This window comes from Asparagus officinalis, chromosome 8, assembly GCF_001876935.1.
Source record: "Asparagus officinalis chromosome 8, Aspof.V1, whole genome shotgun sequence".
Lineage (NCBI taxonomy): Eukaryota > Viridiplantae > Streptophyta > Magnoliopsida > Asparagales > Asparagaceae > Asparagus > Asparagus officinalis.
In genome coordinates, this window is record NC_033801.1 from 53,423,747 (window position 1) to 53,436,128 (window position 12,382).

Genomic DNA, 12,382 nt, shown 5'->3' on the forward strand with positions numbered 1-12,382 from the left:
GACCGCCAAACCCATCGCGGTCGACCGTGGAAAATGACAGAATTCAAAATAATCCTATAGGGTCTTGTAGTCGACTACCGCGCCAGTCAACGCAGTCGACCGTGAAAAGTCCAGAGACTTTTTCCTATTTCGTGCATGTTTGCCGTCGACTGTCGCGCCACTCGCAGTCGACCACCAGGCACCCAAAACATGTTCTTCGTCCTTTCCTACGGTCTTTATCGCTATGTTCGTCATTTCTATAATTCTTCACCTCGGTGAAGTTTCTTCCAAAACAAAGCCGACACCAACCAAAATAAATATCTCACTTGTTGCGTCCAGTACGAAGTGGAGCAAAATCACGACAACGGACTCAATCCACAACAAGTTAAGATCCAAATGAGAATGTGATCTATCTCCAAACGTCGGTATCAACTCACCAAACCGGCTACATCATAAATGACTGCTTACATATCCTCTTGCCCAAGGAATCAAGCCTTCACGTAGTTCACCCAACAGCCTCCAAAGACCCTCAATCCAATAGACGAGTTCTCAACTCTTCACCAACAAATCTGCGAATGATAACTCTCCCAAAGGCCCCAAAGTAAAACAAACTAAAAACCTCCACCTGAGATGAACCAACGACCATATCCAAATCAAAACTATGTCCACCAGCTGCACTCGAATCAACCAACTTATCACCTGCATCCAAATCCAAATGATTCCCAAACTGTGTCACCTCAGCTGGAATCCTAAATGATGCAGTATGATATGGAGTATGTGGAGTAATCTCTACCCAACATGGAGTACCATCACACTCCACCTACTACGATATCCCAATGATCTGATCAACACTCTCCACCTGCTAAGAGTGAAATGTGATGTTCCTGCTCAAAACAAAATCAGAAGCGAATACATGATAATAAAAAATGCCTTTGAATCCCAAATGTGTTATCAGATCAAATCTCACATCCTCGATGTGACCAAATGATGGGCAACCAAACATCCGACGCAATCTAAAATCTGAAGCAGCTCCACCAGACCTAAAATCTCCAAACGCAGCAGTCAACAACCTATGACTAAGATGGCCCAAATATGTCGAAGCCCGAACACCAAAACCAATGCTCGAGATCAAATGTCAATCCTCCTCCAGTAAGGAACAATCCATCAAAACTGTCATCTCATCTCATCACCCTAATGTTTCCTCTCCAATGAAGTGTCTCAAACTGTCGTGAGCTTAGCACAAATGCAAGAAAGAACCCCTACCAAAAATAGAATGACGGGTTATCTTTCTGTCAACACACTTCCTCTATCTGTTGTTCACTTCCAGGACTTCACACCAACGGGACTTGGTTACAACCCACCAATGCCTAGAACAGTCTCCAACTATAAAAACCAAATATCGATTACCTCCCAATGATGTCTTCTTGGAAGGCCCCCAAATACCTGAATGAACACCACCTAAAAGACCCCTCGATCGATGGATAGAAGTGCCAAACTGCACCTCGGTCTTCTTGTTCATATCAATGTGCTCAAAAGACTTTAATCTACAGGTCAAAACACTCCTCAACAAACCACGCACGACATAACCAATCAAATATTCTAGTCTCAACAAATGCCACAATCTAGTCAAATCCAAAGAAGTCGCCAGCTCTCTATCAAACACTATACTCCTAATCAAATAATACAAATTCTTCCTCCTGATGCCCTTCATCATAATTATGGACCCAAATATAACCTTCAAAGATGCATCCTCTAAGGTCACCCGATAGCCTGTTGTCTCTAAAACTCTAAGTAAAATGATGTTCTTCTTCAACTGAGGAATAAACCTCACTTCATCCAACTCCCAAATCACTTTGTCATACATCCTAATACGAATGGTACTGATACCATCAATAGGGCATTCATAATTATTACCCATGAGTAAGACATCCCCTCTTCCCAACTCTTGAAAGCTGGAGAACCAATTTTTTCTAGGACAAATATGGTAAGAAGCACCCGAATCTAACATCCACTCTGTAGAGTCGTTAACACAAACTGACGGTAGTGCTAATGAGTAGCCTGACAAATTTGAATCTGAATTGTCGTCAGTAGCCTTGACAACATTCACCTCTGAAGCTTGAGTAGCTTTTCCCTTATTCTTCCCGGCTCGATCAAACAACTTTGGGCATTCGGCTTTCCAATATCCATCCTCTTTACAAAAGGCACACTAATTCCTACGAACTCCAGGATGTGCCCCTCTAGACTGTAACCTCCTACCATGGTTTGGACTTTTTGCTCTTGCGACCAATACCCCCGTTACCGGCTCAACTAAAGTCTCCTTATCCTTCTTTCGAAGCTGATAATTCACAAGTGCAGCGGTGACCTCACTATACGAAAGAAATGCATTCCCATTAATAAGAGTAAGAACAAAGGTCTCATATTCCTCATCATGTAAGGAACTCAACAATAACAACGCATTGTCCTCATCTTCAATCATCAAATCTACATTCGCCAAATTCGTAAGAAGCTTCGTGTAGTGGTTGATGTGATCACCAATGGAGGTTCCCTTCTTCAATTAGAATCCATAAAGCCTACTCTTCAAATACAAGTGGTTCTCTATACTCTTGATCAAATACTTGCTCTACAGGATCTCCCAAATCTTCTTTGCCGATCATATCATATTTCAAATCCTTAGTTAAATAAGATCTAATCACATCTCACGCCGTTCTATTCATCTTCTTCCAAACCTTCTCTTTAATGTCATCCGGTTTCCCGTCGAACTCTAATGTATCTTCCAAATTTTACGCATTGAGCGCATCCAAGACTTCACATCTCCAATGACCAAAATTATTTATGCCATTAAACTTCTCTACATCTATCTTCATAGAGTGGATATTCAAACTTTGGACAGTTTTTACCCCGAAAGTACCCTCCATAACTCATTCTTTCTCGACCATCTTTCTTAAAGAACCTACAAAATAATGCGGAACAAATGAAGAATAAATCCAAACTGAAAAAAGAGATTTTTACCATCAACTGAAACCCTAATACGGGCCTCCGAAAGATCTCACCCCGCACGATGAAAACGAGATCCACAAATAGGAAAAATCTTACCTTTATCACCAACTGAAGCCCTAGACAAACTTTCAAAGCGATCTACTCCTCTAATTAGCCCAAGCGTAGCCCAAGCTCTGATACCACTTGTGCGCGGCGGAAGCCAAAACCAAACCGATGTGCTTCGAGAAACCAAATCAAACACACACCGAGAGAAGGCCAAACAAACCAAAATAATACCATAAACACAAACAACCAATTTTTACGTAGTTTGGCAAGTTTCCTACGTCCACGGGGCAAGAAGTGGATGAGGTTTTCACTTAATAGAGAAGAAGAGTACAAACTAAGATTAATCACCCAAACCAACTAACTAATCTTACCAATAAATCTCTAATTCTCTCTAAATAAAACCCTAGCTAATAGCTTAGAAAATACCACTTTTATATGCTCCAAATATCCCCACAATAAGCCTACCAAACCCTTAAAATTGTGTTCCTATTTATATCAAAACAGAAACCCAAACAGAACAGGAAAACCCAAACTGGTCTGACCCGACTCGAGGTTGACCGTCGAACCCATCACGGTTGACCGTCGAACCCATCGCGGTCGACCGCGGAAAATGACAGAATCCAAAATAATCCTATAGGGTCTCTCGGTCGACCGTCATGTCAGTCAACGCGGTCAATCGTGAAAAGTCCGGAGACTTTTCCCTGTTTCGTGCATGTTTACGGTCGACCGCCGCGCTACTCGCGGTCGACCGCCAGGCACCCAAAACCTGTTCTTCGTCCTTTCCTGTGGTCTTCATCGCTATGTTCGCCATTTCTACAGTTCATTGACCGGTAGTCGATAGGACGAATCCCCAACAAGAATAGGGCAATTTACAATCATGGATAAAATACATACAATTTCCAAACCGTCTAATAACTAATTAATTTTATATAGGGGAGAAGCTAGAAATTTTATCTTAGGGGACCCAAGAGTTAAAGATATATGACAATCACATTTTTATTATAATTTTATACCCTCATTATCTATTTTATATGCATAAATAAACCACTAATAATTATTTTTATCTTTAATTGCAGGTTAATCAAAACTAAAGCCCAACAACTATATCTCTCAACAAAGCCCATGAATTAATTGAAGAACACAAGTAAGAGCCATAAAGCGCAAGCCCAAAGCTAATGAAAGAAGGAAAATGCGGCCAACAATTAGAAAGATCTGCGCATCGATGCTGGCATTGATGCTGATGATTCTGTTATGAATCTAAGGCTGAAATTCAAGGGTTTTGGATAAGAATTCGATCCAAGAGCTCACATTCATTGATGTTTACTATAAATAGGGGTAGAGGAATGAGGGATTGAGAGAGTAAAAAATTTTGTAACTCTATTTGAAGAGGAGGGTTACTCTTAATTGATAAGACCTTCCAATTTTGTAATTTTTGTTACAATCAATAAATTTTTTTTTTCACCACTTAAAATTTTTTTCTCTTTGTTTGATGATGATGATGGAGATGAAGATTAATTTAAAGGTTTGCTTTTATTTTATTGTTAATTTTATTTTTTATTTCTTATGTCTTTTTAGTAATTTTTTCTTATTGCTTATTAGTTTAGATTTACATTCATGTCTAGTAGAGTAGATTTATTTTCTTGTCTTTATTTTATTTTATATTTTTAATTTGTAGAATAGATTTATTTTCTTACATAATGTAGATTTTTATTTTTGTTTGTAATTTAGTTAGATTTATTTCTTGTTCATAGTATAAAGTTCCTTGTTCTTATTTCTTTTCTTTGTAATTAGTTCTTATTCTTTTCATTTCATTCATTGTTTTTATTTCTTAAGATGTCAAACTAATTCTTGTAGGAATCTTAGAATTGCATGAAATTAGCTCTATTTCCTTTATATTTTATGAATTATTCTCTTATGCTTAAAATGATCATGTATAGGATAATCAACTAGAGAACTAATTGGTAGAAGAAGAATTTAGTAATCTATGCTTATCTTAAATGGTTTGATAGGCTATACTTATGAATTCTAGAATTAATATCTTGTTGTTGTTCTTGTCATGAATATTAATTTGACTTAGATGATAATTTGATAAGTTATACTTTCCTTAAATGGTTTGATAGTCTATGCTTAATAAATCTAAAGTAAAATGTGATAAACAGATAATAGTTCGTATTTTGAAATTGAGATTAGCTAGTAGATTCAATTCTAGATTCCTTATATCTTTAATTGAATCTTTCATCTTTTTTTTCTTGATTTTTTCTTAGTTTTTGATTTTCTCTTATTTGTTTCTTGATTTTTATTTCCTTTATTTTTCTTTCCTTATGATTTTATTTATTCTTTTATTACATCCACTCTTCATTTCTATCATCTAAAAATATCAATAAGACTTTTGAATATATTCACAACAATCCTAATATCTTCCCACAATCATACCTATTCATTACTCCTATTTTTGTCACACACACAACATAAAAACAGATTCTAATAATTTCTTACAAACACCTTCCTCGTGGGATCGATAACTCTTTATACTATAACTTGATTGGTTGTACACTTATAACTTTTGGTACATATTTATGCCCCGTCAAGTTTTTTGCACCATTGCTAGGGAAGGTGCTTAAGTAGGATTTTAATTATTTTGGTTCTTTAACTTGTGTGTTTTCTTATGAAGGAACCACTTGGAGCTTAAAAATCTTGGATTGGAGATTAAGAACTTGAAGATTTGCGTGAGGTAAGTCTTCTATCTAGTATTTTCAATTCCACCCTCTAGTTAGTCTTCACAATTAGAGACAAGTAGGACTTTAAAAAAATTATTTTCGTCGACTATAATAAATTTCACCTTCCACTTGAATAATTACTAACAAGATAATAATTCAAACAATATCTCTCTTCTCACTTTTGTTCGATTGTTGACCATAACAAAAAAAAAAGATATTTTCTTTTTATCATCCTTTTGTAGTCGCTTTTACATAGGGTTGCATTGCATATAGTTAGTAGGAATTCACCAAAGTGATTTGAACATCTTGATTTGACACACACTTGAAAATATTCTTAAGGGCAATACCCTCTAATCAATATAAGGTAAGGGATTTCATCACCCTTTCTTTAGCCCACAAATCATTAATTCCTCACTACACAAACCCAAGTCTCTTTAAAACTCATTAGACGTTGGTGCCTAAGGACTTAAGCTCAATAAGGAACAAGAAATCCCTAAGTGAACCGGTTCAAGTTTTCTTGGATTAATTGGTGTCTAAGATAAGGTTTAGGGGTTGCGTAAAGCGCTCTGCAAGGAACGATATACTTAATTGATCTCTGATCACTCTCTAGTACTATCCTTACTTGACTAACTGACCGAGTAAAAACTTAATCTTTTTACTTAAGGAGTTTTTAGTTAGGAGCTGGTCAAGCTTAACCCTAGAGTTTAGAGTGGTTAAAAAGTGATTACTTTTGATTTATTTTAGTTAGAAATTTTCTTTTTTTTCTTCTCATAATCTAAAAAAAAACTAATATTTTTTCCCTTAAAAAAAATTATAAAAAAGAAGTTGTTTTGGTGTATGCGAACGTGGATTAGGGATAATACTCATCGTTTAATTCGTGTTGAACCAATTAAAGAAATGACTAATCAACCCGTTCTCCAAGATATATGTTATCCCACTAGAAATGTAATCCCTTCTTGCATAAGGCTCCCCGAAGCAAATAGAACAAATTTTAAGCTTCGACCACACTACATAAACATACTTCCCAAATTTCTCGGAAATAAAACTGAAAATGCTTATATTTTTTATCTCGAAATTTGAGGAAGTGTTTATTATGATTAAAATGAAAGAATTAACTGAAGATGTAATCAAACTCAGATTTTTTCTATTTGCTCTTAAGGACAAAGAAAAAAAAAATGGTTGTATAGCTTATCCACAAATTCAATCTCAACTGGGATGAATTTGTTATTGTTTTTCTTAAGAAAATTTTCCTAATTCATAAAACGGTAAAGCTTAGAAACAACATTCAAAACTTTAAAATTATCCTGGGGGAGCCGTTCTGGAAGTATTTTGACCGATTCAAAGACATTCTTATACAATGTCCTCATCATGGTCTCAAAAAATGGTGGTTATGCCAAGTCATATATGAAGGATTGGACTATTCTTCAAAAACTTTCTTAGAATCCATGTGCTAAGGGGATTTCTTAAAAAAGAACGCCGATAAAGCTTGGGAGTTTTTAGAGAGTCTATCCAAGAAAACCATGCAGTGGGAACACTGTGATGATATAGTTGCATCAGTTCCTCAACCTAAGTCTAGTGGTCTTTCCTTAGAATCGAACATTGCTTCTAAAGCAAAGATGGTGACAATTCTACGAAGGTTAGAAGTCTTAGAAATTAAGGAACAAGCTCCAGCTCAAGTCAATCAAGTTTCTACCCCAGGTTATCAAAACTGTCAGTCTCCCGCCCACATTTCAGAGTAATGCCCTCTCTTAGGAAACTCCTATTCATTAAAACAGATGAACGCTGCATTCCAACATCCTAGAAATGATCCATTTTTTCTAACCTACAATCTAGGTTGGAGAAATCATCCTAATTTTGTAAGGAATCAAGGAAATCCCTTCGGAAATCAAACTTTCATTCCCGCTTCAAACCAATAATTCTCTAGGGCAAACATAGTTCCGTTCAACTCACCAAACAATTTTCAACAAGCTAACCTACCTTTTCCAACCCAACATCCTCATCCTTATCAGCCTACGAATCCTTCAAGTTCTGATCATGACAAACGTCTTAGTATCTTAGAAAAGGGTTTAGAGGCTATGATCAAAGTTTCTACGCAAACCACCAACATGTTGACCCAGTCATCCACCACTCTAAATTCTTTCATGCAAACAACCGGGCAAGTGCTCAACTCGAACACTCAAGCTATAGCCCGGTTAAAAACCCAACTTAGTCAACTAGCTACTGCCATGAGCAAGAGAGAGAAAGGAAAATTTCCAAGTCGACCTATTACTATCTAAAGACAATGAATCCAGTTCAACCCAACCAGCCCATGTGAATGCAGTTCACACTTTGCGATTAGGAAAACAGATAGATAATCAAATTAGAATGCCACCAAATCTAACCTGTTCTCCCATCCAACACACTCCTTCTGATAAAGTAATTCCTTCTAATGACCAAGAAGCTGAACATGAGATTGAGCCTGATCTAGATAGGTATAGGCTCGTTGCCCCCTTTACAGATAGACTCAAAACTAGGAAAAACTCCTCGCAAGTTGAGAAAATCCTAAAAAAATTTAAACAGGTCAAGATCAACATCCCTCTTTAGATGCAATTGAACAAATCCCCTATTATGCAAAGTTCTTGAAAGACTTATGCACTAAGAAAAGAACCACCAATGTCCCCAAGAAAGTCTTCTTAGTTGCCAACCTCAGTGAAGTTTTTTCGAAACCCATGCCGTTAAAGTATAAGGACTCTGGTTGTCCCATAATTCTATGCATCATAGGTAATACTCACATTGATAAGGCACTTCTAGACTTGGGAGCCAGCATCAACCTCCTTCCTTATTCAGTCTATCAACTGCTAGGTCTAGGAGAACTTAAACTGACAAGATACACTCTATAATTAGCTGATAGATCCGTAAAAATTCCCAAAGGAGAGGTAGAGGATGTTTTGATCAAGGTTAGAGAGTTTATTTTTTCTGTTGATTTTATTATCTTGGAAACGCAGCCTGTTTCCAATCTCAGAAGTCAAATCCCAATCATTCTAGGAAGACCATTCTTAGCCACCTCAAATACTTTGATCAATTGTAAGACCGGCTGTAGGCGTCAAAAAATACCTATGGGTTTCCACACGTAGTTCGAGACTTAGCGAAGATGATGAACGTCATCATCCAAACCAGAGGGGATTATCTGAATTAAGGAGGATCATCCAATGTAGTATAGAAGCTAACGAGCACATGAAGCAAGTTGGCGAGGCGTACAAGTCAACAAAACGACAAAATACACAAAACGACGAAAAATACAAGTCTGGGAAAGCTAAAAAATGGCTAAGTCTCAAGGCGACCCGTGCAAGTACGGGTCACCATGAAGTGACCCGCACAAGTGCGGGTCACCACAAGGTGACCCGCACGTACGCGGGTCACTACTTAGTGACCCGCACAGTGGCGGCTCACCAGGACCTGCAGCGCACTTTGACTTCCCCAAACGCGTATCTTGATGATTTTCTCAGGATTTCTTCATCCTAGAGCATCCCAACTAACTTGATATCATCCTCATATGTGGTTAGGTTGTTAACTGAAGATAGGGCCAAATCTCTCATTCTTATCCAAATACCCTGGGTCTGAAGCCCTAGAAATACAAGCCTAGTGGCTTATTTCTCCCTCTCAGGAATTTTTATCAAGAGGGCGAGGTGCTGCTGAATTAGAGAGCATGGACCATGAAATTTTTGAGAGGGCTAGCAGAATTCTAGCAAGCTTCAGCATAAAGAGGTAGCGATTCGAAGGATCTAAGGCCTATTTCCGCCATTCCTTGAGATCAGGCTTGGACTTGATCTCGAGAAGAGTCATAATCTCGCTTGGCCGAGATCATCACTTCTGTTCTTGTTTTCTTTGTGAAGCAATGAATTTCTAGCCTTCTGACCAACCAGATCTGATCTGCAGTGGTCCACGGATAAACCCCAGCATAGGCAAAGATCACACGTAAATAGAGACTAATAAATAGTTTTTGTGTGTTGTTTGACAAAGTTGTAATCATTTATTTTTTATTATATAAGAAGATATTATAAAAAGATCATCTTTTCTATTTTTTTTAAATTTGTAATCAATAAACGATTATAACAGGTTCAATGACAATGAAAAGGACAACTTTTGAACCAAACACGCTGGCGACTAAAGTGGGAGCCAATAGCATCTTTGCAGAGGTTATCGTGTCATAACCACGGATCTGGGTCCCGATTGACAAAGAGGTTGAGTACGAGTTCCATTAGGCCAAGTTCGAGGAGTATCTATCCTCCTCCTCCTCCAGATCCGCCTCTTCTCGCAAATGCAGAAAGGTCTCCTCCTCCAGGAAGATCCGCTAGTCTTCGGATTTGAAGACCATAGAAGATGATCTCCACACCGCCACCACTGCAGTTGCACCTCGCAACACCCTTCCAGCATCCAATGAGGTTGCAAAGCCACAGATTCGGACCCCTCCCCGATTAAGGAGTTTACTACTGAAGGCGCGCCGATTCTATCAAAGAGAGCACGTCAAAGGTAATGCCAGCGCTTCGTGCGCCAAGTCGCCAAAGCTTTGGAGCCAGTTGACGGGATCCATTATGAGATGGATCTAAAGTTTAGAAAGCGCCAAGCGGCACAACAGCGAGCGAGCGGCTCCTCCAAACTAGTGATGAATGAAGGGGTCCGCGTTAAAAGGACCCGTTTGACCCTTGAGGAGCACATTCAGAAGCGCTGCGTACTACTTGTGCATGAAAGAATTCTAATGCAAGGAGCACAGAAATTATAGAAGGAAGAGGTGGTCAAGAAACCACCGAAAAAACATCAAGTATGGAGGCAGAAATGCAAATCAATGGACAAAAAGACCGAAAAGCGCGGGTCACTCAAAGGGTGCCGGCCAGCCGCGGTACACTGCTCGCGAGTTGACCCAGCTAGCGGACCGGTGCATCCTCCGAGTGACTCGGTTCAGTACGGGTCACCGTAAGGACTGGCCACTAGCAGGTCACCACGACGTGACCCGACCAAGTTTGGGTCACCCCGAGGTGACTCACGCTAAGGCTGAGACAGAATATGTTTTGTACCTATTTTTCCGATCCTGTCGCGTTCCACCCCTACTCTAATTGATCTGGTACTTCTAGTGAAGACCCGTAATAGTGTGGACTTATCCCGATTCAAAATGAAGATCATAGATTGTCTTGGTCCTTTGCATGAGGGTTGAGGCAAAGTCCCGGTTAAAGAGCGCTTGGGTCCGGTGAATGAACCCCAAGTAATTCGTCAGACTAGGGGTCGTGCGCATCCTCCCAACAAGTCAAAGACCTCTCATGTTGAGAAAGCACCTGTAACTACTCACCTCGGATTGCAAGTTGAAATCCAAGAGCTCGTTAGGGCCCCACGCTCACGAAGGCGTGGTTCCAAATGAGTGAATCTTAAGAACATCAACAAGGCGTTATATCCCATAAAGGAAGCGGGTTCGTCAGGAGATGATGACGTTATGCCTGGGAAGTCATGCCAACACACGATAGGTTGCTCCGATAATCATGTCAATGAGTTGTACTATTAGGCTAGGGGCATGAACAAAACTCAGAAGAGAAGTCTCGGGAAACGGATTCTCACTGTCCGTGTACCAAGCTTATCAGGGTAGTATTATCAGAGTGTAGCTACTCTAAGATTGCTCCACAGAGGGTCTCGGTATTTGAATGACTTTCTACCGAAACGTTGAAGCCCAAGCCAAGGCGTTTCTGCAAGAGAAGACCGACTGTTCAAGATGATAAACTCCCAGAAGTCACTATCAACGTGACCGATAAAGGGAAGTCAACACGGTGTTTTAGTCCTGAACCTTTTCATGTAACATCCCAATGTTTAACTCGGCTGTGAGCCGGAGCTATCAGACCAAGGGATTATTAATGAATGAGCAGAGAGTTATCCTTAGATGAAGAAGCATCAGACGCTTACTCTGCAGTTACTTCGGATGCCACTGTATCTAGCACAGGATGAGTCCGAGAGGCGTTCACCATCATTCCCGACCAATTAGCTCAAATGTTCGAAAATGCTCTAGCTAAACAGAAAGAAGAGCTCAGAGCTAAAATGAAGATGGAAATGGAGTTGAACATGCAGCGCATGAGGGAGTTACATGCCCAATTACTTTAATCTTTGTCGAATTAGCAGACTAAATCCAGTCATCGCAATAATACTAATGAAGTAGACAGTGACTCGGAAGTGGAGGAAAATATCAATGCTGATACTACTCTCAACGACAATAACCCTTGAGTGGTCCAGCAGAATCTTCTCAACCTTCTCAGCAACCCCAAAGAAAAATGTGAGCGAAGACAGGAAGATGAAGGACCTCAAAAGCAAAGTCAACAATTTGTTGTTTGCTCAAGAGGTAAAGAAGACCAGTATCCTGTGTCCATATCGAGAGAGTGGGAATCAATTCCGTATCCGGCGAAATTTAACCTAATTAATTTCATGCTTTTTGATAGAATAGGATCACCCACTCATCATCTTATTTATTTTAAATCACACCTCGACGTAATCTCTAGCAACAAACCTTTGATGGTCTGGTCATTCGTCGACACCCTTCTCGGAGCCATCTTCGAGCGGTACCACAATCTCAAGCCGGGGAGCATCAGTAGTTAGGACGATATGGAGAGCATGTTTCTCATAAACTTCTTCAA